This window comes from Prionailurus bengalensis, chromosome A2 (assembly GCF_016509475.1).
Source record: "Prionailurus bengalensis isolate Pbe53 chromosome A2, Fcat_Pben_1.1_paternal_pri, whole genome shotgun sequence".
NCBI lineage: Eukaryota > Metazoa > Chordata > Mammalia > Carnivora > Felidae > Prionailurus > Prionailurus bengalensis.
Genome location: NC_057348.1, coordinates 5,814,326 through 5,840,507, shown reverse-complemented (window position 1 = coordinate 5,840,507; position 26,182 = coordinate 5,814,326). Strand labels below are relative to the sequence as shown.

Genomic DNA, 26,182 nt, shown 5'->3' with positions numbered 1-26,182 from the left:
CGGCGATGGCCGCGGTGGGGGCCGGCCGGGGCCCAGCCCACGGAGGCCGGCGGAAGGCGGTGGCCGAAGAGCCGCGCCCCTTGTGGAGCGCATGCTGTGTGACCCGCGCCTGTCTTTCCCGCCGCCGCCCCGCCAGGTAGTAATGGTCAGCGCGCCATGGCTGCGGGGACAGGACCCGGGTTCGAATCCCGACCCCGACGTTTCCGCACTACGTGCCGTTGGGAAGGGACTGACGTCACTTCTCCGGGCCTCAGTTTCCTTATCTGGTATGGTGAGGAGGTGGAGCATGGGACGTGGTCAGCCTTAATTCAGCGTTGACTACTGGAGCTAGCGGGTTCCCAGAGGCCCAGCTCAGCAGTTAGTCATTAAAGTTTTATTGAGTGTCTACTATACGCCAGTCACTTGTATGGGCAGCGAACAGGCAAAAATGCTAGCCCCAAATGTTAGCCAGGGGCGTGATTTAAATTTTCTAGTAGCTGTGTCAGGGGAAAGAAAAGTTAAAAACAGTTACTTTTAACGATGTGTTTTATTTCAGTCTGTGCAAGATGTTCCTTCTACGTGTAATCAATATAAAAACTTAAGAGGTCTTTTACATCCTTTTTTTCTTTTCCCCCACAAGTCTCTGAAATCTTGTATGTCTTACACGTAGGGCCCATCTCAGGTTCGACGGGCTGCGTTTCAAGAGCTCAGCAACCACGTGGCTCCTGCATTGGACCCTGCAATGCTAGCTGGGGAGACAGAAAAGAAATGAAGCGGATTCCCCGTCAAGTGGTGGAAAGGGGTAAGAAGAAAAAGTACATTGGGGAAGGGGAGTATGGGGAATGCGGGGGTTGCCCTTTGAAAGAGGGAGGTGGGGAGGGTTGAGAAGATGGCAAGTGCGGAGGGATCGCAGGAATTGAGCAAGTAATTATGCCATTCGTTGTTTAGTGCCTTGTTTGGTAGAACTTCCTGCAGCGATGGGCATGTTCTTTATCACCGCTCACTTAGTAGCCATCAGCTCCAGGTGACTTTGGGGCACTTGACGTGTGGCTGGTGCCACCACAACATTGGATTTTTAACATTCTTCATTTTTACTTAATTTAAATTTAGTACCATAATAAATAAATTAATCAATTTAGTGACATAGAGCTTGCGGCTCCTCTAGTGGATGGCGTGGATTTAGTAGAATGTGGTGGCGTATTCTCCGAATCTGGTGCTGAATCTTCATGTGCATTCTTCTGTGTAATCCTCACAGAAGCTCTGTGAGATGGGAGTTTTTTGGTTTGTTTTTTAATTTTTTTTTTTTTAACGTTTATTTAGTTTCGAGAGAGAGACAGAGACAGAGACAGAGCACGAGCAGGGGAGGGGCAGAGAGAGAGGAAGACCCAGAATCCGAAACAGGCTCCAGGCTCCGAGCTGTCAGCACAGAGCCTGACGCGGGGCTCGAACTCACAAACCGCGAGATCACGACCTGAGCTGAAGTCAGACGTTTAACTGACTGAGCCACCCAGGCGCCCCCAGCTTATGCATTATGTGATTATATCAGTGTGATCTCTAGATATTTATTTTATTCTCTGGGCTATAACCCAATACTACTTTATTTTATTTGAATTATTCCAGCTTTGGCCATTGAGGGTGCTTTCAGTTGGCTCCTGTGGTTCCTCGACACATTCCCGTCTGTGTATTTGGCTTGGGGTTTTTTGGTTTTCTTGGGAGCACTTCCTTACTCTGGTACTACAGGCTGCCTCGGGTTTATCTCACATATTTCCTGCCCCAGTCCTAGAATCAGTCATTTCTCCCAGCCTGGTTCCTTTTATTAGAGAGTAGTGTTAGAAACCAAGATCTGGGGGCACCTGGGTGGCTCATTCAATTGGGCGTCCGACTTCAGCTCAGGTCATGATCTCGCAGTCTGTGGGTTTGAGCCCCGCATTGGGCTCTGTGCTGACAGCTCAGGGCCTGGAGCCTGCTTCCGATTCTGTCTCCCTCTCTCTGCTCTTCCCCTGCTTTCACTCTGTCTCTCTCTCTCTCAAAAATAAATAAACGGTAAAGAAATAAAAATAAGATAAAAAGAAACCAAGATCTGGGCACTTGGAATGCTCATTGCTACTGGGGTGTTGTTTCTTTTGGGTCATCGAAAGTTTTTTTTAAAGTTTATTTTATTTATTTTGAGAGAGAGAGAGAGAGAGACAAAGTGTGAGCAGGGGAGGGGCACAGAGAGAGGGAGAGAGAGAATCCCAAACAGGCTCCACATGGTCAGCAGAGATCATGACCTGAGCCAAAATCAAGAGTCGGATGCTCGACCGGCTGAGCCACTCAGGTGCCCCTTAGGTCATCGATACTTTTTAATCACCCACAGTGTACCCGGTGCAGATGCTCAGCCCTGGGGATACAACAGTGACCATGCTAGAACGGGCATCTGCCCTCACGGAAGTCCCAGTCAACCTGTGGGTACAGGCTTAAGAGGGCAACTCCGACATCGACTGGGTGTGCAACCTTGGGTAAGTTATTTAACGTCTCTGAGCTTCAGCTTCTGTGAAATGGGGGTGATTATAATACTTTGTGAAGGCACTGGGAGAATTAAATGAAATCACCCACTTTTAGACCCTTTGGAACAGAGTGTGGCATGAAGTACTTATTAAATCCTATTCTTGTTAACAGTGATGAGAAATCACACAATGACTATCACTACAAAATTTCAAAATAATTACAGTCTGCAGAGGTTCAGAGTGCCAGCAAAGCATGTAGCAGGCCCGACTTCATTTTGGAGTGACCAGGGAAGACTTTCCAGGTCAGTGGGGTTGCAGCTGAGGCAGGAAGGGTAGGTCACCAGGCAAACAGGGACAGAATGTTTCAGGCAGCAAGAACAGCGAGTGCAAAGGCCCTGAGGCAGGTGGGAACCTGGCACACTTAGGAACTGAGAAAAGGCCAGTGGTGGAGACAGGGGCAGGAGAGGAGACTCATGGGCTGGAAGGGGCGAGTCACACGGCCTGGTGAGCCGTGGCGAATCGAGACTCAGTCTGAAGCGCAAGGGACGTGACTTGTCCAAAGGCACATGACTCGCAAGGACAGTCACGATTGGAACCCAGGTCAGCTTGGTCTCAGGGATCTTTATTTTCTTGGTCTGAATTTAAGGTAGGAAATTCTCGCTCTGGGGTTTTGTTTGTTTGGTTTTTGGTTTAGGTAAGAAGCGTAGTTTTGGTTTTTAGGGGTTGGAATCTGAGTACACTCTAGCTACCAAAGTTCTAGATTCTTCTTGGTGTCACTTTAAGTTCGGAGGGCCCGTGAGGTCAGGAGACCCAAAGATAACTTAGCCTGCACCCCCGCACTTGAACACATCACTCCCTGAAGGAGAGGAGGACACGCAGACATGTAAGTCCAGCCAGGGTGACGGGATAGGCACAGAGCCACCTCGTGGAGGGCAGCGTCCAAGCTGGAACACAGTGGGAGCATGTGGGACATGGGGCTTCTGGATGGAGGGGCCCGAGGGCACGAAGGCACGATCTGTCTTGGGGGATCTGTTAGGGAACGGGAACCGTCAGGAGTGCTGGATGCAGATTGTGAGGTGGGACTAGATGCCAGTCTCCAGCTTCGGAGGGCCCTGGCGAGTCAGGCAGAGATGGGATTTTATCCCGTGGACCAGAAGCTGGCAGATTATAGCTCAGTTCAGCCTACACCTGGTTTTGTCGGCCTGTACATAAAAACGATGCTTCCATTTTCAAGTGGTTGAAAAGATAACGAAAGAGGAGGTCCCTGCTGGCTCAGTCGGTGGAGCATGTGACTCTTCGTCTCAGGGTCGTGGGTTCAGGCCCCACGTTGGACGTGGAGCCGACTTAAACAACACCAGAAGCAAAAGCAGAATAGCATCTTGTGACACGAGGAAATCACAGTTTGCTTGTCGCCATCAGGTTTGATACACAACGACGCCTGTTGTCTGCATGTGGCCCATGGCTGCTTTCCGGCCATAACAGAAGCAGATTTGCTCAGGCAGGGCCTGCGTCACGGCTGTGCAAACTGTATAATCTCATAGGGCTCTGCACTTCTGTCCCCGTGTTAAAATTCTTTTTTTTTTAATAATGCTTATTTTTTGAGAGCGAGAGAGCATGAGCGGGGGAGGGCCAGAGGGAGCGAGGGAGACAGAGAATCCAAAGCAGGCTCCAGGCTCCGAGCTGTCAGCACAGAGCCCGACGCAGGGCTCGAACCCGTGAACCATGGGATCATGACCTGAGCCAAAATCAAGAGTCGGACACTTAACCGACTGAGCCACCCAGGCACCCCACTGTTCTATAATTGTTAATAACACACGAATAAGAGTCCCCTCCTTTTTATCTTGCACTGGGCCCTGAAAATTGTGTAGCCAGTCCTGGTAACGGAGGCCAGATGGCCCCCAAAGCCTACAGTATTTACTGTTGGGCCCTCTTCAGAACAAGTATGTGAATTCTCTTATGGTGGACAGAATAACAGCCCCCAAAGATGTCCATGTCCTAATCTCTTGGCACCTATGACTGTGTGACCTTACCTGGCAAAGGGGACTTTGCAGATGGCATTAAGGATCTAGAGAGGGGGAGATTATTGTGGATGATCTGCATGGGACATGTAATCACAAGGATCTTACAAGAGCGGGGGAGGAGGATCAGAGTCAGAGAAGATGTGATGACAGAAGCAGAGGTCAGAGTTCGGTGATCCCGTTGCTGGCTTTGACGGTGGAGGAGGCGCCTTGAGGCACAGAATGCAGGCAGCCCCTAGAGGCTAGAAAAGGCCAGAAACAGATTTCCTCCTAGCACTTCCAGAAGGGCTGCAGCCCCGCTGACACCCTGATTTTAGTCTGGCAAGACTGATGTCAGACTTCTGACCTCTAGGACCGTAGGAGAATAAATGTGTGTTGTTTCAAGCCACCAAGATCGCAGTCATTCGTGACCGCAGCCTCAGGGAACCAGTACACCTGCCATAGGCAGTGAGCATGTAAAAGAATTTGTCCTGTAGCCAAAGAGAAATGTATGTATGTATGTACGTTTATTTTGAGAGAGAGAGAGGGAGGGAGGGAGGGAGGGAGAGAATCCTAAGCGGGCTCAGTGCTGTCCGCATCAGAAGCTGTGACATCTGAACCATTTACAGGGTTCCCAAAGTGGGTGGGGGCTATTTTGGTGCCATAAGAAATGGGTGTCGCTGTCCAGTGAGCCGTTCACTGGTCAGCTCCCAGAGCCGAGGCACCAAAGCAGATATTTGTTCTGAGAACAGAGGCCGGGCAGGCCTGGACAAGCCCAGAGAACCTTCGGGCACTCATGCACTTCACAGCCCCAACTCCGGTCTGATTCCATCTCGAGTACTGAGTAGGTCAGTTGTGTAAAGAAATAAGCTATATTTCTTCTCAGGCAGCAGCATTTATTTTCAGGTGAGCCACGGTTTGGAGCTCAGGTCCCTGATCATTTCAGAATTGGAAAACCAGGTAGCCAAGGCTCCTTCTGGGTGTCGGTGCCCTGTGGTTCCCATTTGCGCACATTTCTGACCTGGAAGGCCCGTCCCTGGAGCAGGCATAGAGATGCGGGGCTGTCTTTCAGGAACCACTGTGCTAGTAACTTCCCTGCGCCTCTGTTTGCTTCTTAGTGAAAGGCAGGTGGCAGCACCTGCTCAGGGACACAGGGGGAGCGGGCACTGGGCAGAGCACGTGGCGCCGTTAACGCCCCAAAGAGCAGCACGGCCCCGCTTCTTGTCTGAAAACCGCGGCTCCTCGACCGCCACCACCTGAGATAACGTGGGTCACTGACCTGGGCGAGCTTGGCAAGTTTTGTTTTCCAGAACGATCTCTCTGCATCTGACTGACCTGTAAGCATTCCCCTGCAAGAAGGGCACTGGACGCTTTATCTCTCATCAGGTCAAAGGCTAGGAAAGGCCCTGTAGCTCTGGCTCCCGGGGTCACGGAGTGGCCTGGCCTCCCCTCTTGTCCTGGCGTATCGCCCATAGCGATTGCTTTCACTTCCAGGTGTATGCACTCGGTCACCCGCGTTTCTACAGTGACCTGAGTAGCCACTCTCACTTTTGTTTTTCATTTTTAAGATTTCTGATTTTTCCTTTCTGTGCCAAACGAGGTCTCTCGCTTTGCCTGTAGATGTTTCACGTGTATTTGTTGGGTTTTCTGCAGTGATTTTTGTGAATGTTTCTTTTCTTTTTTTAAATGTTTGTTTATTTTTGAGAGAGAGAATGTGAGTGGGTTAAGGGCAGAGAGAGAGGGAGACACAGAATCCGAAGCAGGCTCCAGGCTCCGAGCTGTCAGCACAGAGCCCGACGCGGGGCTCGAACTCGTGAGCTGTGAGATCATGACCTGAGCCGAAGCCAAACGCTTAACCGACCGAGCCACCCAGGCACCCCTCTTTTATTTTTTTAATATTTCTTAATGTTTATTTATTTAAAAAATTTTTTAATGTTTATTTTTGGAGAGAGAGCACTAACAGGGGAGGGGCAGAGAGAGAGCAAGACACAGAATCTGAAGCAGGCTTCAGGGTCTGAGCTGTCATCACAGAGCCTGACACAGGGCTCAAACCCACGAACCACGAGATATGTGAATATATGTGTGTGTGCATACATATATACATATACGTATATATGTATTTTATTACTTATTTATTTTGAAAGAGAGGGAAGGAGGGGCAGCGAGAGAGGGAGAGAGAACCCCAAACAGGCTCCGTGCCGTCAGCACAGAGCCCAGTGCAAGGCTCGATCCCATGAACCATAGGGTCGAGATCTGAGCCAAATTCAAGTCAGACGCTTAACCAACTGAGCCACCCAGGCGCCCCTACGAACATGGTTTCCACGCTCTTGGGTGTACAGCCAGCAGTGGAATGGCTGGGTCACATGGTAACGCTATGTTTAACTTTTTAAGAAACCACCTGGCTGGCTTCCCTGATCTTGTCTTTATAAATGAGCTGGAGACTTCGTGCTCGCAAGTCACTGGCAGGGAGGTAGCCTCTGCGACGCTTCTCCAGCCTTGTTCTTCCTCCAGCCCACAGGGAGCAGGCCAGGGACTCACGTACTCGCCGCAGTCCACGTGCACGGTGTCTCCCACCCGCCCCTGACGAGCTGGGGCAGGAGCACCAAAGGATGGATGTTTCTGTTACCAGGTTCTGCCCCCCCCCCCAACACCCACACTCCCTGTATCATAAAAAATCTTCAAACCTCCCAGCTCCCCAGACAAAATACCCAAAGCACACCCAGCAGCCTTTCTCGGAGCGCTCTGGGCACCCTGAACTCTGTGTCAAGAGCCAGTTGTGTGATAGGAACAAGCCAGGGGTTATCAGTCTATTAAAAGCTCACACAAATCGATAAGAACCAAAGGAGCAAAGATCAAAAACAGTTCGCAGGAGGGGAGAGTCAACAAACCTCAGAGCAGCTCTCCCACCGAGTTGTCGAGGCCCAAGGATGAGGGCTAGTCCAGGTGAAGATCATGCCAGAACCCCCCACGTTGGCTCTCTTCGGGGGCGGCACCCCATTAAATTGGGAAGACACCCATTTTAAGATACCTGCGCAGCACAGAAGAGGGTTCATATTCTGCCCCTGTGGTCGTACCACTCACAGTGATCCTGAGTCACCCGTGGAAGGGCTGTCTGCAGGAGGATGTTACTTTTTCTCCTATAAATTAAAAAAAAATTTTTTTATTTTTGAGAGAGAGAGAGAGAAAGCTAGAGGAGGAGGGGCGGAGACAGAGAATCCCACGCAGGCTCTGCCCTGACAGCACAGGGCCCGACATGGGGTGCTAACTTGGGAACTGTGAGATTGTGACCTGAGCGGAAGTCAAGAGTCGGATGCTTAACCAGCTGGGCCACCCTGGCGCCCCCCGGAGGACACTTCTCGTGGACTTCAGTGACTCACCTTTGGCTTGGCATCAACCTGAATGCCCAGAGGTGAGGCTGGCTCGGTGAATTGCACGTCCGCTAGAAAAGACAGGAGGCCTGCAACCGTATGGAATAAGAGGGGCTCCCCGCCTCCAGGCGGACCACTGTGTGGATGCAGTTCAGTCTTCACAGTCAGCCTCTGAGCTGGGTCCTCTTAGCCCCATTTTACAGAAGGATCAAGTGGGCGCAGGATCACACGTTCCCAGAGATCGGCAGAGAGGGGCCACTGGCTGGGACCTTGGTGCTAAATAAAGAGCTCATGATGTACGGGAACAAGGTGGGGCACAGAATCGCACCTGCACTGCACGTGACCCTCCACCCCAGGCTGGAAAAATGAGGGGGAGAGTAGGGCACGGGCCCAAGGGGATGGACAGTAGGAAAGACCAAGTGGGATGCAGATGAGAGGTGGGTGGGGTCTAGGAGAGAGGAGCGTCCGGAGGAGAAAGTTTGCATGGACCACTGTGGAGAAGGAGAGCTCAGCTGGGTGGGGGGTCATCGGCTCATGGTGGCATCTTGGGGGGCGTTCTTTCCACTCCCCCATTCAACTGGGGCCCAGTGGCTTAAGATGGTTGAGTTTAGAGGGAAGGACCCTCCTCAGTGCAGTTAAAGCACCAGGTCCACACAGGAGAGTGGAGAAGCCATGGCCATGGAGGAAGGGTCTGTCTTGATCTTTGTTCCTTCCCCACATCCGTAGGCACCCGATACGCCGCTGTCTCAGGTACGTCCTGGACCCTGGACGTAGTGTTTGCTCTGGCGGCCATAACCAGGCAGCCCGGTCTGGGTGGTTTATGAACAACAAATTTATTTCCTCGCGCTGAAAGCATCAAATAAATGTTTTTGGTTGTATTTTTAAAGATTTCATTTTTGAGTCCTTTGTACACCATCCTGGGGCTCAAACCCACAACCCCAAGATCAAGAGTCACACGCCAGGCGCCCCTAAATAAATGGTTGATACTATTATATGTATCTGATGGTATGTTTTAAATACAGTCTTCTTCTCGTTTAAAAAGATATTTCCTCCTGGCTCGTTCTGGAGGCCAGAAGCCCAAGATCCAGGTGTGGGCAGGGCTGGTTTGTTCTGAGGCGTCCCTCCTTGGCCTGCAGATGGCCGCCTTCCCCCCACCCCCCCGTGTCCTCACACGGTCTTCGGTGCGCATCTGTGTCCTAATTTCCCCTTTTTGTAAGGACACCAGTCATCCTGGATCAGGGCCCACCCTGATGGCCTCATTTTAACTTGATCACCTTCTTTGGAGGCCCTCTCTCCAAACACAGTCACATTCTGAGGTCCTGCAGGGTGGGGCTGTGACACATGAGTTCCGGACGTGGGGACACCATTCAGTCCACAACACTAGGGAAGTGTGTGATTTGTGCCACAGCCCCCCGGGTTCCCGCAGGGGTTGGCCCAGGAGCTCAGGCGGCCCCTCGTCATCCGTGGGCACCGCCCAGCCTTGCACGCTTCAGGAAGCAGGATTCTGGGGCTTGGACACCCCATTCTCTGTGGATGGGGCTGACCTGGGGCCCCGGTGGGGGGATGGGGAGCCATACATCAGGGACTCCAGCCCAGAGAGCAGCCACATGGAAGTCCACAGAGGCCGGCCAGATTAGCTACGGGCAGCAAGGAGTAAAAGTGGGGTCCGGCCATCTTCCCAGAGCAACCCTCCTATCCCCAGGAGCAAGGGTCTTCTCGGTCTCACACCGAGGGGAGCCCCCACGGACACATGCTGTCCTTCCTCCCCCTCTCTGTACTGCTGCATGGGGGCTTGCTCGGCCCAGACCTCCGCCTCCCTCCTCCCTGGCCAACATGCCCCGTCCCTTCCCCTAGAAGGGCAGTAAGTCTGTCCCCCTACCCCCACCACCATGCCACGAAGAAAGCAGCGGTGAGACCCCCGGCACGGGGTCTAGCTCAGGTAAGCAGTCACCAGCATGAGCCCTGCTCTTCCTGGTCACTGTGGCCCCTTGAGGGACCGGCTGAGTCTTGTCACGCCCACTGCCCAGCACAGGGCCCGGCACCCGGCAGGTGTCAAAGGTTTGCTGGCCGATTGGACAAGAAGCAGGCCCTTCCAAGACCCTAGCCTGGGCTGATCGTGTTCTGGCAGGGCCTGCCTCTAGCCCCGCCCCCACCAGCAAATCAGGCCCCCGAAGCTGGGGGCCCTTGCACCCCTGCCCCGGCCCAGTGACCACACATCTGACTCCAGGGCTGTTGCTGACTGTGTTACAGGGCAGCAGCAACAAGGAGCTGGAGGGGGACAGCTCACCCCCAACTCCCTCCTTTTGTCCCGGGTCTGTCACCTGCTGCCCTGTGCTGCGTGAGTGAACTAGCTTAGTCCCCACCCAGTGACCAGTGTCCTTAGCACACCATCTGCCTCCCTTTCCCAGCATGGGGACCCAGAGGCCAGGGCAGTCAGCCTGGGGAGGGATGGGGTGGGGAGGGGTGGGGAGGGGTGGGGTGGGGTGGGGTGGGTGGAAAGCACTGCTCCTGTTCCATCCTCTTCTTCCTGGGCCTTCAAATTCCCCAGCTAGGAGTGTCCAACCCACTCAAATGTACCCAGTGCAGGCCAAGGGTCAGGAGAAACTGAAAACTGCTTTTCTCAAGAAAGGCGGGACTGGTGTCAGAGGCCAAAGGTCATGGAGCAGAAACCCTCCAAGGGGGTGGTGGAGCCCCTCGGGGTTTGGAGACCTGGCCAGGAGACAGGGGCTAGTAGCTGTGCTGTAGGGGCACTGGCCATTGGGCCAGAGGATTCTTTGTGGTGAGGGGGCGTCCCTCCTCTCCTGCTGTGACAACCACCTCTCTCTCCAGACGTTGCCAGGTGTCCCTTGGGGGCAGAATTGCCCCGGGTGAGAATCCCTCACTTTGCAGAACTGAGCCTGGAAAGGGGTCTCCCTTGCCTGGCTTCTCGGGCTGATGTCAAAGGCCTTCAGATCACATCTGGGTGACCCACCATGTTCCAGAACTGGGTCCACATATCCCTTCCCTGAAGAAGTGTTTCGTGGGCACCTGTCTCAGAAGTGTGACCCCCATGGGTGCTGCGGCAGGCAGAATAATGCTCCCCCCCACAAGATGTCCATTGTCCTGATCCCCAGAACCTGAGAATATGTCACCTTACATAGCAAAAGGGACTCTGCAGATGTGGTTAAGGCTCTGGAGATGAGATGATCCTGGATTATCCAGGTGGCCCCATGTCATCACAAGGGTCCTGAGGACAGGGAGGCCAGAGGGTCAGAGAAGGAGAGTGGTGACAGAAGCAGGCTGCAGAGGCAGAGACCGGAAGGTGCTTCGTGGCTGGCTTTGCAGGAGGAGGAAGGCCATGAGTCGGGGCGTGCAGGCCACTCTAGAAGGCGGAGGAGGTGAGGACACAGATCGGCCACAAAGCCTCCGGGACGATCTTGGCCCTGCCAACACCTTGATTTTAGGACTTGTGCCCTCTAGGACTGCAGGCTCATAAATCTGCGTTGCTTTAAGCCACCGTGGCTGAGGTCATTTGTTGTAGCCGCGACAGGGAACCTGGATAGGTGTGCACTCTGGAGCCGGAGCCAGGAGGGCCACTGGGCGGTCGGGCTGGCACCTGCCTCTCTTGGGGTACGAGCTGTGTTGTATCCGGAGGCTGCTGTCTCTCCCACTAGATGCCAAAGACTCGCGTGAAGGTTGGGGGTCAGGGCTTGGGTGCATCAGGCTTTCTCAGGCTGAGAACACTGAGATGATGGCAGACAAAATGACCATGTTTTTCTCCCACCCCACACCCCCAAAAGTTACACCTAAAAAGACCAAAAAGCCCCAGTCTTCGCTTCACGTTGCAGACTTTGAAAGGCTTCCCATGTTTCTTCCAGGTGTCCCGGGCCCAGTTCTTTTCTCCCCCATCCCCAGGAGGAGACATCTTTGACTTTTATAGCCAATGTCAAAGGGCAAGTGAATTTTGCATCCAGGGATTCACAAGTGGATACACGGCCCGTGAGACACCAACAGCCCTTTCATCAGCAGCTAAAATACCAAAGGGGGGTTGTTGTGTGGCCTCATCCTGAGGCCTGGGATCATCCTGTCTCTGGGATCAGGGACAGAACCTTGAGAAAATGCTCTTGTCTCAGAGATGACGGAGGGGAGGGGAGAAAGACGCAAAGCAGGCGTACCTGTGCAGCAAAAGCAGGCAGGAGCCACAGCGGAGCCACCAGGGGCCTGTGAGCCAGGAGTCCAGAAGTGGGAGGTGATGGGGACAGTGAGGCAGGAAGGGTCAGCGATGCCGCGCTTCTTTGGGTCGAGGAGACCAGAGACACATCACTGGTGTTCATCCACTGCCGAAGGGGGCGGCTGCAGAGACAGGCGAGAGGGGAGAGTGGGCAGTGAGAGCCGAGGGGTGAGGACTGTGTCAATTCCAGTTTTTCTTTTCTATATTCTGATGCTTTGACATCTTGGGGCCTCACTGCTCCGGGAGGGACCGCCCTGCCCAGGCCGGGCTAGTTCCTAGAGATAACACAGCCCTCGCCTGCCACAGCACCTATGTGTGCAAAGCAGCCAATCAGAGCCCCTGTCTAGCAGGTGGCCTCGTGCCAAGAGGCAGGGTCCACTTGCCCTGATCTCCCCGGGGCCAGGTCCCCGACAACTAGGCTTGCCCCTCCACCCCAGAGCCCACCGAGATGATTCAAAGTAGCCAATCCCAAATCTGTCCACCTTGCCTTTTCGTCCTGTAGAAACTACAGTAAAGGCTCCTGCCCACGTCTCTGCCTCCTGCCAGCCCCTGGTGCTTCCCCGTGGGCCCTGCATGGTGTGCTGTGTGCCCTCCTCGTGGGATCTGTGAGTAACTGTTTAAAAAAAGTTTACTTATTTTGAAAGAGAGCGTGCACACGAGCAGGGGAGGGGCAGAGAAAGAGGGAGAGAGAGAATCCCAAGCAGGCTCCACTCTGTCAGTGCAGAGCCTGATGAGGGTCTCAGACCCACCAAACTGTGAGATCATGACCTGAGCCGAAATCAGGAGACGGGCGCTTAACCGACCGAGTCACCCACCAACTGTCTTTCCGATGGCAACTGTCTCTTGATCTGTTGGCCTCACCATACCTGAATAATAATAAAACCGACATTTAAAACACTGAGGGACAGATCTGTCACTGGAGATGGGCAGAGAGGAGAAAACAGGGTACAAAGGAGGCAGGGGGAGTGGGTGCTCGGGTCTCTTTGTCTCGGTGACGCTGGTGGAGGGGCACTGATCGCTCAGCTCGAAGCCCACAAGAGCTCGCGCGTACAGGAGGTGACCCAACGGGTCCCATCATCCAGACTCGGCACTCGCAGGACTCCCCGTCGGCTTTGGACCCGTCGGCACACCTTAGCCCTCTGCGGGCCCCACCCCTGGAGCCCCTGGAGGACCAGGCCTTGCCTCCGTGCTGGCCAGCACTGGCCGGCACTGGCAGGCAGCCTCGGAAGAAGCTGCCACTCACCTCCGGACACAGCCCCACCCCGCGGCACCCAAACACACGCCTGGTGACCGGCCTCCGTAGGCAGCCGTGGGAGAGACACGTAGCAGCTTCGGCCGAGCACCAGGCCGCCCAGCCGCCCAGCTGCCCAGTCCTGACTCCCTGCTGCGGTCAACTCGGGTGCAGCCTGGGGCCCCGCGGGGCTTTCGGGCTCCTCGGCTGACCCGTCCCTTCTTTTTTAACTGAGGGACCGCATAGCCCAGTGGCCCGGGGGGGTGCTGGCGTACTGCAGTCAGCCCTGACTCCTTGGGCACGTGACCGACTCCGCTGTCACATCGGTGGATATAAAGTTCCTCAGGACGGGACCCGGCATGTAGCCAGCCGGCCACCTTGCACTCTGGAACAGTGCCTGGCACGTGACAGGCACTCATGAAGCAGGTGTGGTCCTCAGGCCGTCCCAGTCCAAGAGTCCTGACCCCTGCTGGCAGTGCCCTTGACCACGCCAGGGCCCCTGCCGTGCAGATCCAGGGCTGCGAGGCCACCAGCCCTCCTAAGCCACCTGCCGTGACTACGACAGTGTCCCCCTACTCCAGGCCCCCCTGCGGGACCCGGAGGCTAGGCCTGCCAGCGGATCCACTCGGAGCCTTGTGCCTCCGGCATCCGCCCATCCACAGCCTTGGCTCTGAGGAACGGTGACCCGATCGATCTTCCTCGCCAACCTCACGGTGGGTGGGGGAGGGTGCTGAGGAGCTGGTGGAGCTTCAGGACCCACGGGGTGGCCGAGCCTTCCTCAGGGTGCCGGGAAACCGGACTGCGGTGGCCGGGAGAGCAGGCTGGACACGGAGGCGCGTGGGGTAGGCTCGCAGAAACGCGTGACCCGCTCACAACCAGAGCTGCGCAGAGCGGTCCCCGCGCAAATGGCCGAGTCACTCACGTAACTGCGCCGAGAGAGTGAAATCCGCCAAAGAGTTGGTGGCCACGTACGTAAGCAGCTTGCGCCAGCTGGGGCCCCAGAACCCCTGGGTGTCTTTTTGATGAGGACGCCCCGGGACAGTGCCGCTAGCCGAGCCTTCGGTGGGCCTCCCCACGGCCGCGCGAGTGGCTTCCGTGCCAGGCGGTGTGTGCCCGCTGTGCTTGCCCTTCCCTTTTCTCTCTGCTGCAGGGGGACGTCCACGTCACCTCTTTTACCCTTACCGTTCTTTCAAAGAAAGTCGTTGGCTACCCCTTCCCCCGAAGCGAAACGAAACAGAAACCCCTTGTTCCCGAGGAACCGCATGTGCCTGGTGTGCCCCGTCTGGGGGTTCCTTGAGGCGATGACAAGGCACTGGCCTTTGTCTTGCCCAGTTGCAACTCTCTCAAAGCAGGAAGGGACTGTGCGGAAGGTCTTCCTTGAGCGCACTGAACGCAGATGAGCAAGGTGCTCCCACGGGGGGGGGGGTGGGTGGCAAGATTACAGCTGGGACAAACAATAGGTGTGCGGAAAGCCTGAGAGGAGTTGCTTGGGAGGAGTTACTTGGGGGGGAATTACTTGGGGGAGTTATTTGGGGGGGAATTACTTGGGGGGAGAGTTATTTGGGAAGTTACCTGGGGAGGAGTTACTGGGTTGGGGAGTTACTTGGGAAGAGTTACTTGGGGGAGAGTTACTTGGAGGGGTTACGGGGGGGGGGGGAGTTACTTGGGGGGGGTTACTTGGGAGGAGTTACTGGGGGAAGTTACTTGGGGGGGTTACTTGGGAGGAGTTACTGGGGGGTAGTTACTTGGGGGAGAGTTACTTGGGGGGAGGCGTTACTTGGAGTTACTTTGGGGAATTACTTGAGGGGAGAGTTACTTGGGGGGAGGAGTTACTTGGGGGGAAGCTTACTTGGGGGAGTTGCTTGGGAGGAGTTACTTGGGGGAAATACTGGTTTTGAAAAGCCTCCCATGCCCAGGTCCGGATGCATGCTCAGAAAAGACTGTGGAAACCCCTAGGTGTTCCCCCCATTCAGGCTCACCACAAGCAGGAAGTAAAGACCAAGGCAGATTGGTAAACAACCTGGCTTGGTGTTGCAGGAGCGCCCCAACCCAGACTAGTCTGCAAAGAACAGGAAAGTACGTTGTCTCCTTTCCTCTCTTCTCTCCTCTTTCCTTTCTCCCATTCTCCCCTCTTCCTCTTTCTCGCCTCTTCCACCTTCCTCCTTCTCTTCCCTCCTCGTCCTTCCTGTCTTCTTCTTTCAGGCATTTAAGAAAGTTCTGTCCAACAATTAGCTGATTAGAAGCCAAAGGAACTGACGCTTCAGAGACCACACACAACAAGAAATACAGTCTTTAAAAAATATTTTAGAAAAGTCATGGGCATCCCAGAGGCAGGAGAGAAAAAGAGAAAGACTATTCAGAGACACCATGGCTGAAAACTTACCAACTTTATTTTTTTTTAATTTTTTTTTCAACATTTATTTATTTTTGGGACAGAGAGAGACAGAGCATGAACGGGGGAGGGGCAGAGAGAGAGGGAGACACAGAATCGGAAACAGGCTCCAGGCTCTGAGCCATCGGCCCAGAGCCCGACGTGGGGCTCGAACTCACGGACTGCGAGATCGTGACCTGGCTGAAGTCGGATGCTTAACCGACTGCGCCACCCAGGCGCCCCCAAAAAAACTTACCAACTTCAATAACGGTCATCCATCTGTGCAAGCAGCTCAGCAAACTCCTAGCAGGATAACTGGAAGAGATCCACACCAGGACATTATAATTGAACTGTTGAAAAATAAAGACAAAGAGAACCTGTCAAGTAGCGAGAGAGAAGTGACTCATTACATACAAGGGGTCTCCAATCAGTAACAGCAGATTTTTCACCGGATGTTGTGAAAACAGTGAATGACAGTTAAAGTACTGAACGAGGGGCACCTGGGTGGCTTAGTCAGTTAAGCATCCAACTCATGATTTCGGCTCAGGTCATGATCTCATGGTTCATGAGTTCAAGCCCTGCATCAGGCTCTGTGCTGACGGCATGGAGCCTGCTTGGAATTCTCTCTCTCCCTTTCTCTCTGCCTCTCTCTCTCTCTCAAAATAAATAAACGTTAAAAAATTTGTTTCTAGAAAATGAAGTGCTGAATGAAAAAAAAAAAACAAACCCTGTCAACCAAGAATTCTGTCTCTAGTAAAACTATCCATCAAAAATGAAAGAGAGGGGTGCCTGGGTGGCTCAGTTGGTTGGGCAGCTGACTTTGGCTCAGGTCATGATCTCAAAGTTCGTGAGTTTGAGCCCCACGTCAGGCTCTGTGCTGACAGCTCAGAGCCTGGAGCCTGCTTCAGGTTCTGTGTCCTCCCATCTTTCTACCCCTCCCCTGCTCACACTCTGTGTCTCTCTGTCTCTCAATAATACATGAATGTTAAAAAAATTAAATAAAAAAATGAAAGAGAAATAGAGATATGCCCAGATAAACAGAAGTTAAGAGACTCGGTGGCTGGCCTACAAAAAAAAAAAAAAAAAAAAAAGGACTGAAAGGAGTCCTTCAGGCTGAAATGAACACTAGCTAGCAACTCAAAGCCACATGGAAAATAGCACCGGAAAGACAACTACATAAGTAAATATAAAAGCCGGTGTTCTTGTACTTTTAGTTTGCAACTCTTTTTCCCTCCTGTGTGATTTCAGAAACAAGAGCCTAAAGCAAGAATTGCAAAGGTATGATAATGGGAATGGAATATATCAGGATGTAATTGTGACAGTAACACTATAAAGGGGAAGAGAAGCAGCTGTACAGGAGCAGAGTTTTGTATCCTCTTGAAGCCAAGCTGGTATTAATTCAAACTGGAGTGTCACAAGTTGAAGATATTAATTGTAATCTTAGGTAAATGGTAAGAAAATAACTGAGTATAGACAGAACAGGGAATGCGGGAGTCAAAATGGTACACTGTAAAAAAAATCAATGAAATGCAAAAGAAAGTAGTAGTGAAAAAATTAAGGAAAAAAATAGGTGTAAGACATACCTTTGTTTTTTTTTTTTTAATTTTTTTAATTTTTTTTTAATTTTTTTTTTCAACATTTATTTATTTTTGGGACAGAGAGAGGCAGAGCATGAACGGGGGAGAGGCAGAGAGAGAGGGAGACACAGAATCGGAAACAGGCTCCAGGCTCCGAGCCATCAGCCCAGAGCCTGACGCGGGGCTCGAACTCACGGACCGCGAGATCGTGACCTGGCTGAAGTCGGACGCTTAACCGACTGCGCCACCCAGGCGCCCCCATACCTTTGTTTTTTTAAGAGCTTATTTATTTATGTATTTTGAGAGAGACTGAGACCGCATGAGGGGGGAGGGGCAGAGAGGGAGACAGAATCCCAAGCAGACTCCCTGCTACCAGAGCAGAGCCCGGCGGCGTGAGGCTCGGACTCACAAACCATGAGATCACGACCTGAGCCAAAATCAAGAGTCAGATGCTTAACCGCCGGACCCACCCAGGGACCCCTATTTTATTATTTCTTTTAAAGGTATGTCTGACACTGGGGCACCTGGGTGGCTCCGTCGGTTAAGCACCTGACTCTTGATTTCGGCCCAGGTCACGATCTCACGGTTGATCAGCTCAAACCCCACGTCCAGCTCAGTGCTGACTGTGCAGAGCCTTCCTAGGATCCTCTCTCTCCCCATCTCTTTCTGCCCCTCCCCTGCTTGCACGTGAACTCTCTCTGAAACAAATAAGGTTAAAAAAGAAAGCAAATAACAAAATAGCAGGAGTAAGTTCTTTCTTATCAGTAATTACCTCAAAGATAAGTAGATTAAACCCTCCAAAGAAAAGGCAGACAGAGGAGAAAAGAGCCTGACCCAGCTATATACTTTCTACAAGAGCATCAGACACAAAGATCCAAAGACACAAATAGGTGGAAATGAAGAGTGGGGAAAAGAAATTCCATGTAAATCGTAATTAAAAGAGAGCTGGCATATTTATAGTACTATCAGACAAAATAGACTCTATGTCAAAAATTGTTATGAGAAACAAAGAAGAACGTTACTTGCTGATAAAAGGGCCAGTTTATTAAGAAGATACAATAATTATAAACACATACATACCAGGGCACCTGGCTGGCTCAGTGGGTGGAGCACGCGACTCTTGGTCTCAGGGTTGTGGGTTCAAGCCCCATGTTGGGTGAAGAGAGTACTTAAAATTTTTTTTAAAAAAATGTTTAAAAATAAAAATAAATAAACATATATGTACCAAACTATAGAGCCCCAGAAAACATGAATCAAACATGGGCAGCATGAAGGGAGAAATAGACCCTTTTACGATAATAGCTGGTGACTTCAGTACTCCATTTTCAATATTGGTTGTAAGCAGACCTAACAGATGTATTTGGAACATTCCAGCAAACAACCGCAGAACACACATTCTTTTCAAATGCATGCAATACATTATCCAATATAGGCCCTATGTCAGGCCACAAAACAAGTCTCAATGAATCTTAAAAGATTGAAATCAGGGGCACCTGGGTGGCTCAGTCGGTTAAGTGTCTGACTTTGACTCAGGTCATGATCTCACGGTTTGTGAGTTCGAGCCCCGCGTCGGGCTCTGTGCTGAACAGCTCAGAGCCCGGAGCCTGCTTCGGATTCTGTGTCTCCCTCTCTCTCTGCCCCTCCCCGGCTCATGCTCTGTCTCTCTCTCAAAAAACAATAAAAAATGTTTTAAAGGTTGAAATCATGCAAATTATCTTCTCTGACCACAGTGGAATGAAGCTAGAAATCAGTGACACAAGGAAACCTGGAAAATTCTCAGCTACGTGGAATTTAAACACTTTTTCTTTTTAATTCCTTTTAGCATACAGCGTTCTCTTAGTTTCAGGTATACGATATAGTGACCCAACAATTCTATACGTTATTCAGTGCTCATCAGGATAAATGTATTCATAATACCCTTCACCTGTTTCACCCACCCCCACCTCCCCTCTGGTAACCACCAGTTTGTTCTGTGTAGTTAAGAGTATATTTCTTGGTTTGTCTCTTTTTTTCTTTGTTCATTTATTTTGTTTCTTAAATGCCACACGTGAGTGAAATCATATGGTATTTGTCTTTCTTTGACTTATTTTGCTTAGCATTATACCCTCTAGCTCCATCCATGTCATTGCAAATGAAAAGATTTCATTCTTCTTAATGGCTGAGTGATCGTCCATTGTATATACATAGGCCACTTCTTTTTTTAATGTATCTTTTTTTTTTTAAATTTTTTTTTTTTAACGTTTATTTATTTTGGGGACAGAGAGAGACAGAGCATGAACGGGGGAGGGGCAGAGAGAGAGGGAGACACAGAATCGGAAACAGGCTCCAGGCTCCGAGCCATCAGCCCAGAGCCTGACGCGGGGCTCGAACTCCCGGACTGCGAGATCGTGACCTGGCTGAAGTCGGACGCTTAACCGACTGCGCCACCCAGGCGCCCCTTTAATGTATCTTTTAACATTTATGTTTGAGAGAAAGAAACAGAGTGCGAGCAGGGGAGGGGCAGAGAGAGAGAGAGAGAGGGAGACGCAGAATCTGAAGCAGGCTCCAGGCTCTGAGCCATCAGCACAGAGCCCAAGGCGGGGCTTGAACCCGTGAACTGCGAGATCATGACCTGAGCCAAAGTCAGATGCTTAACCCACTGAGCCACCCAGGGGTGCCTACACCACTTCTTTATCCATTCATCCATCAGTGGACATTTGAGCTCTTTCCATAATTTGGCTATTGTAAACAGTGCTGCGATACACACTGGATTGGTGTTTTCCTATTCTTTGGGTAAATACCCAGCAGTGGAATTACTGAATCATATGCTAACTCTATTTTTAATTTTTTGAGGAACCTCTATACCGTTTTCCACAGCGGCCGCACCCGTTTGCATTCTCACCAACAGCGCACGAGGGTTCCCCTTTCTCCACATCCTCACCAACACCTGCTGTTTCTTGTGTTGTTGATTTTAGCGATTCTGACACGTATGAGGTGATACGTCATCGTAGTTTTGATTTGCATTTCCCTCATGATCAGTGACGTTGAGCATCTTTTCGTGGATCTGTTGGCCATCTGGATGCCTTACACCACACACTGTTGAACACCAATGAGTCAAAGAAGAAATCACAAGGGAAATTAAAACATACTTGCAGATGAATGGAAATGAAGACACAACAAAACAGTGCTTGGGGGGCGCCTGGGTGGCTCAGTCGTTTCAGCGTCGGACTTCCGCTCAGGTCGTGATCTCGCGGTCCGTGAGTTTGAGCCCCGCGTCGGGCTCTGTGCTGACAGCTCAGAGCCTGGAACCTGCTTCGCATTGTGTCTCATTCTCTCTCTGCCCCTCCCCAACTTGTGCTCTGTCTCTCAAAAATAAATAAATGTAAAAAAAAAAAAAATCAACAAAACAGTACTCAGGGAATATAAGTGCCTACATTAAAAAAGAAGACAGATCTCAAATCAATAACTTCACTTTATACCTTAACTAGACAAAGGAGAGGAAGCTTAAGCCCAAAGCTAGGAAATAATAAAGATTATAGTGGAGATAAGTGGAATAGAGAATATAAAACAACAGAGAAAATCAACAAAACCAACAGTTTTATGACAAAATTGACAAACTACCTAGGGTAAGGAAAAAAGAGGAAATAACGAAAATCGGAAATGAGGGACACCTGGGTGAGTCCGACTCTTGATTGCGGCTCAGGGCATGACCTCACAGTTCGTGAGTTCGAGCCCTGCATCGGGCTCTCCACTGGCAGTACAGAGCCTTCTTGGAATCCTCTCTCTCCCTGTCTGTCCTTCCCCTCATGCTCTCTCTCAAAATAAATAAACAGACATTTTAAAAAATTAAATAAAATCAGAAATGGAAGTGAGGACAAAACTCTGGATCTCACAGAAGTAAAAGTTTGCAAGACAATTCTATGCATAACCAAATGCCAACAAATTAGATAGCCTGAGTGCAACAAACAAAGTCATAGAAACAAACACCAAAACTGACTCAAGAAGAAATAGAAAATTTGACCAGTTCTATGTGCTACCCTAGGGACTCCCCCCAACGCAGTAGCTTTTCAAACTCTTTTCAGAGGCCCAAGGGTCGCCACCCATCGGGGGTAAATGGGGTGGGGTGGGTCACTATATTGTATACCTGAAACTAAGAGAACGCTGTATGCTAAAGGGAGTTTTTTTTTTTTAAGTGTTTAAATTCCACGTAGCACTCTATATAATAGCAATGAGCTATTGACAAGGAAATGGCAAGATTCCATTTACAATCGCATCAAAAAGAATAAAATACTTGAGAATAAGTTACAGTAAGGGAGTACAAGACTTATGGCTGAGAACTGCAAAATACGCTTAAAGAATTAAGGGGCGCCTGGGTGGCGCAGTCGGTGAAGCATCCGACTTCAGCCAGGTCACGATCTCGCGGTCCGTGAGTTCGAGCCCCGCGTCGGGCTCTGGGCTGATGGCTCAGAGCCTGGAGCCTGTTTCTGATTCTGTGTCTCCCTCTCTCTCTGCCCCTCCCCCGTTCATGCTCTGTCTCTCTCTGTCCCCAAAATAAATAAAAACCATTGGGAAAAAAAAAATTAAAAAAAAAAAAGAATTAAAACCTAGGTAATTGGAAAGACCTCTCCCCGTCCATAGAAGACGTAACACTGTCTACAGATTCAGTGCAATCCCTATCAGAACACCAATGAACACTTTTCAGAAATGGGAGAACAGACCCTAAAATTCGTATGGAATTGCAGGGGACGCTGAAGAGCCAGTCAAAAGGGAGCCAAGGGCCATCTTGATGGGAGCGGGACCAGCCCCCTTCCTCCTGCCACCCAGGCAGGACTCCGTCAGAACCCACAGCTCCCTCTGGCTGCTGTCCTCCCTCCCAGCAGACCCAGCCTGGCGCTGCCCCTCACTCGGCCCCGAGTCCGGATGTCTCCACCTCACCCGATGGTGAGTCTGGGGGTTGCTGGGTCAAATGCTGTGCAGAATCCCTCACCCACCAAGAGAAAACAGATGAAAATAAGTAGGGCTGTGTGGTTCAATCAGGGGTTTGGGGGGATTTTTTCTTTGTGGGGAGGTTTTTGATTGCTGATTCGATCTCTTTGCTAGCCCTTTTCAGATTTTCTATTCTTGAGTCAGATTGGGTAGTTTGTTTCTAGCAATTGGCTCATTTCATCTGTATCGTCTAATCAGTTGGTGTGTAATTGTTCATAATGTTCTCTTCTAATTCTTTTTAAAAACTTCTGTAAGGCTAGTAGTTGTGTCCCCCATTTTCTTTTTTTAATATCTATCTATCTATCTATCTATAATTTATTTATTTTTACCGAATCTTTACATTCCACACGGGACTTGAACACGCAACCCCAAGATCAAGAGTCACGTGCTCTACCAACCGAGCCAGCCAGGCACCCCTCCCCCATTTTCATTTCTGATTTTAGTTATTTGTTTTTTTTCTCTTTTCCGGGTCCCTGTATTGTGTCATCTCAGCATTCATCAGATGCCACTGTAAAGTCATTGTTAGAAAAATAAAACTAAAACATCTCCATGGCAGTAGGGACTAAGTCTGTCTTGTCAGGTGTTGTAACTACTCAACTTGGCACCCAGTAGATCTTGGTAAACATTTCCTGTATTTCTTGCTGTTTAGAGCATGGAAAGGGTCTTCCTCCAGCCCTCATGGGAAGACAAGCGTTAATCTTTTTTTTTTTTTTAATTTTTTAAAATGTTTATTTATTTATTTATTTATTTTGAACTTTTTAAATGTTTATTTATTTTTGGGACAGAGAGAGACAGAGCATGAACGAGGGAGGGGCAGAGAGAGAGAGAGACACAGAATCGGAAACAGGCTCCAGGCTCTGAGCCATCAGCCCAGAGCCTGAGGCGGGGCTCGAACTCACGGACTGCGAGATCGTGACCTGGCTGAAGTCGGACGCCCAACAGACTGCGCCACCCAGGCGCCCGTAAAATGTTTATTTTTTAACAAGAGGGAGACAGAGCGGCAGAGAGAGGGAGACACAGAATCCGAAGCAGGCTCCAGGCTCTGAGCTGTCAGCACAGAACCCGATGGTGGGGCTCGAACCCACAAACGCGAGATCATGACCGGACCCGAGCTGAAGTTGGACGCTCAACCGAGCCACCCAGACGCCTCGACAAGGTGTTAGTCTTGAGGCTACTCTTTCCCGGACCCATGTCGCCACACTACGTCTTCCACATGACCTTGGCAAAGCTCAGATACAGGGCTGACCGCAGTCCTCCCCTGGCTAAATCCCTCAGCAGCTCCCCAGTGCCTTTTTGAGGAAGGTCACCCTTCTTGGCTCGGTACACGAGGCCACGAATAGACTGTCTCCTCCTGCCCCAGCCAGCCTACACTTGGCAGGTCCCTCTGGCATCCTGCTCTGACCTCTAACACCTGCTTGCCCTTCAGGTCTCCCTTCTCTCTGGAGCCCTGGTGGGGTGCCCTGTGCATCCCCACAGCCTGTGTGTGGACGTTCCTCTAGAATGCAGACCGTGCATCCTGTGAAAGTCCCCCCGGCGGTGAGCGTCACAAGGGCACGGTACATCTATTATCTGCCCTCTGTCTCCAGCTCTCTGCACATCACTTGGCATTGGCTTTAAAATGTAGGTTTTATGCCTATTCAGGGGTGGTGAGGACACTAGACCAGGAGACGATTGTCATGAAAAAGATACTTTGCTACTCACAGATGTCAAGAGGAGGGGGCACGCCGTCCTCACAGGGCCACAGGGGGAAGCACCGTGTGGTGCTTGGCCAGGAGGTAGAGGGAGTGAGGGGAAAACGTGGGTGAGAGCCTGTAGTCTGGTGTCCGCGGGAGGGAATGGGTGAGGCGGCCCGTGCGGCTCAGGACTGGCTACTTTGCATAATTTCCGCAGGCTCCGGGGTACAGGGCTTGTCTCTTAGTGGTCTGACACCTGGCTCTGGGGTGATCAGGGCCGGGGACAGTGGCCCTGAGTGTGAGAGCCCCATAAAGGAGAGGGTCTGGGTGCGGGCTCCGGACTGGCCGCTTCACCTGCGGAAGGTGCACTCACGAGTCATTTGCTCTCTCTAGGATCTGCCAGCCCTGGGAGGGGCACTCAGTCCTTCCGTGATCAGGTAGGCGCCAGCTGTCAAGACGTCCTGATACACAAGACATGCTTGGAGCACAGAGGATTTTCAGGGCAGTGAGGTACTCTGTATGAGGCCATAATGATGGGTACAGGTCATCAAGCATTTGCTCAAACCCATAAAATGTCCAACACCAGGAGTGGACCTGAACGTAAACTATGGACTTTGGATGACAATGCTGTCAGCACAGGCCCGTCGATGGTAACAAATGCAGCCTTTGGTGTGGGATGTTGATAACCAGGGAATATCCATTTGGGGCAAATATCCATTTGGGGCAAAGGGTATATGGGAGATCTCTGTACCTTCCCCCCAGTTTTGCTGGGAAAATTGAACTGCCCAGAAAAAAAAGTCTTAATAAACATAAGAAAGAATCAGGACAAACTTATGGCCTGACGGTTATCTGTGGCTAGAACCGCACTGCTCCCCAAGGTTAGCCGCCAGCCACCACATGTGGCTATTTGGCATCTGAAACGTGCTACAAGTGTGCAATCAAGATCTACTATGCCAAAAAAAAAGAAACAAGAGGGAATGTCTCACAAATCATCCTTATTTGATTGCCTGTGGGAATGATAATGTTTTTATAGATATGGTTAAAGAAAATACAGTACTAAAGTTTAAAAAAAAATTTTTTTTAACATTTATTTATTCTTGAGACAGAGAGAGACAGAGCATGAGTGGGAGAGGGGCAGAAAGAGAGGGAGACACAGAATCGGAAACAGGCTCCGGGCTCTGAGCTGTCAGCACAGAGCCTGACGCGGGGCTCAAACTCACAAACTGCGACATCAAGACCCGAGCCAAAGTCGGACGCTTAACTGACTGAGCCACCCAGGCGCCGCTAAAAAAGTTTTTTAATACAGCACCCTAACAGCTCATGTGGAATGAAGGGGTGAGACCTGAGCGTGGAATCCGGCCCCGCTGATTTGGGCAGACCACTTAACCTCTCTGGGCCTCAGTTGGTTGTGTTTTTCCTGGAAAATGGGGATAACTATTGATCCTATAGGGCTGTTGTCATCTCGGGCCACTCTCTTTGAAGAAGCCCAGCCCATCCCCAGTGTCATCCTTCCTAATCTCAAGGTAGTATCCTGCTTCACTGTTTGCTGCTTGTGTTTTCTGCTCTACCCTGAGACCATCTGCCTCCTTCACTATTTTTCCCTGGCACCCGGCCCAGGGCCTGGCATACAGTAGGTACTTACTAAGTGCTTGCTGAATGGGCATGATGACAAATGGCCCCCAACAGATGTTCAGTGGGGACCAGTGACATCACTGGCATCGTTCATGGCTGGGACACATCTGCTTACTCACTGCCATCACCCGGGGGCCCCAGCAAATGGCTGGTTTGTAAGGGGCACCCAGAAAACCTGCGTGGGAGGGGTGAATGGAGTTCAGCCGCTTCGAAGAGGGACTCCCAAGAGGGCCCTGTGGGACCCTCCCCTCAGAGCCCACCGCCCTTCTTCCTCGATGACACCCCTGCCCCAGCCCAGCCTGGCAGGACCGGCAATAGGCCACCTTCCTAGCTGGGGCATTCCAGCTGGCATCCAGCTGGCACCTGTCCCCCACATGTCCAGTTAAGAGCCGGGGAAGCACCAGGACAGAGGCCAAGGCTCCATACAACCAGTGCCAATGGCCCAAGAATGTGTGGTGGGCCTGGCCCCTGCCCAGATGGTCGCTGCGGCGACCCTAGGGAACACAGAGACCCCTGGTCAGTCTGGGGAGGCAAGCCCCTCCAAGCCAGCCTTCCAGGAGGTGGCAGGGCCAACCACATCAGGAACACAGTGACAGGGGTCACAGAGACCATAGATGAAGTCCCCGAAAGGCATGTTGGAAAAACCCCTTTTCCTCCCTTCCTCCAGTCGCATGGTAACCACTGTGTGTCTGG

General features: G+C 51.4%; 1 long non-coding RNA gene across 3 annotated transcripts; it reads left to right on the top strand.

The window, feature by feature from the left end:
• Nucleotides 1–23: 23 nt before the first annotated feature.
• LOC122486826 lies at nucleotides 24–24,687 on the top strand. 3 transcript variants are annotated; one of them, XR_006298238.1, is made up of 3 exons: nucleotides 24–136; nucleotides 650–781; nucleotides 24,251–24,687. It is a non-coding gene; the product is annotated as an uncharacterized LOC122486826 (long non-coding RNA). The 3 variants fall into 3 exon arrangements; XR_006298239.1 differs by lacking the exon at nucleotides 24,251–24,687 and adding an exon at nucleotides 23,171–23,217; XR_006298240.1 differs by lacking the exon at nucleotides 24,251–24,687 and adding an exon at nucleotides 1,300–1,346.
• The last annotated feature ends 1,495 nt before the right edge of the window (nucleotides 24,688–26,182 follow it).